Source organism: Bison bison, unplaced genomic scaffold, assembly GCF_000754665.1.
Source record: "Bison bison bison isolate TAMUID 2011002044 unplaced genomic scaffold, Bison_UMD1.0 scf7180017864105, whole genome shotgun sequence".
Classification (NCBI taxonomy): domain Eukaryota; kingdom Metazoa; phylum Chordata; class Mammalia; order Artiodactyla; family Bovidae; genus Bison; species Bison bison.
In genome coordinates, this window is record NW_011494677.1 from 13,099,998 (window position 1) to 13,101,527 (window position 1,530).

Sequence of the window (1,530 nt, forward strand, 5' to 3'; positions counted from 1 at the left end):
TACCATGTTCATGGATTGGAAGAATCAATATAGTGAAAATGAGTATACTAACCAAAGCAATTTATAGATTCAATGCAATCCCTATCAAGCTACCAACGGTATTCTTCACAGAGCTAGAACAAATAATTTCACAATTTGTATGGAAATACAAAAAACTCGAATAGCTAAAGTTATCTTGAGAAAGAAGAATGGAATTGGAGGAATCAACCTGCCTGACTTCAGGCTCTATTACAAAGCCACAGTTATCAAGACAGTATGGTACTGGCACAAAGACAGAAATATTGATCAATGGAACAAAATAGAAAGCCCAGAGATAAACCCACGCACATATGGACACCTTATCTTTGACAAAGGAGGCAAGAATATACAATGGATTAAAGACAATCTCTTTAACAAGTGGTGCTGGGAAATCTGGTCAACCACTTGTAAAAGAATGAAACTAGAACACTTTCTAACACCATACACAAAAAATAAACTCAAAATGGATTAAAGATCTCAACTATAAAACTATAGAAACTATAAAACTCCTAGAGGAGAACATAGGCAAAACACTCTCCAACGTACATCACAGCAGGATCCTCTATGACCCACCTCCCAGAATATTCGAAATAAAAGCAAAAACAAACAAATGGAACCTAATTAAACTAAAAAGCTTCTGCACAACAACGGAAAGTATTAGCAAGGTGAAAAGGCAGCCTTCAGAATGGGAGAAAATAATAGCAAATGAAGCAACTGACAAACAACTAATCTCAAAAATATACAAGCAACACCTACAGCTCAACTCCAGAAAAATAAATGACCCAATCAAAAAATGGGCCAAAGAACTAAATAGACATTTTCCCAAAGAAGACATACAGATGGCTAACAAACACATGAAAAGATGCTCAACATCACTCATTATCAGAGAAATGCAAATCAAAACCACTATGAGGTACCATTTCACGCCAGTCAGAATGGCTGCGATCCAAAAGTCTACAAGCAATAAATGCTGGAGAGGGTGTGGAGAAAAGGGAACCCTCTTACACTGTTGGTGGGAATGCAAACTAGTACAGCCACTATGGAGAACAGTGTGGAGATTCCTTAAAAAACTGGAAATAGAACTGCCTTATGATCCAGCAATCCCACTGCTGAGGCATACACACTGAGGAAACCAGAATGGAAAGAGACACGTGTACCCCAATGTTCATCGCAGCACTGTTTATAATAGCCAGGACATGGAAGCAACCTAGATGCCAAACAGCAGATGAACGGATAAGAAAGCTGTGGTACATATACACAATGGAGTATTACTCAGCCATTAAAAAGAATACATTTGAATCAGTTCTAATGAGGTGGATGAAACTGGAGCCTATTATACAGAGTGAAGTAAGCCAGAAAGAAAAACACCAGTACAGTATACTAACGCATATATACGGAATTTAGAAAGATGGTAACAATAACCCTGTGTACGAGACAGCAAAAGAGACACTGATGTATAGATCAGTCTTATGGTCTCTGTGGGAGAGGGAGAGGGTGGGGAGATTTGGGAGC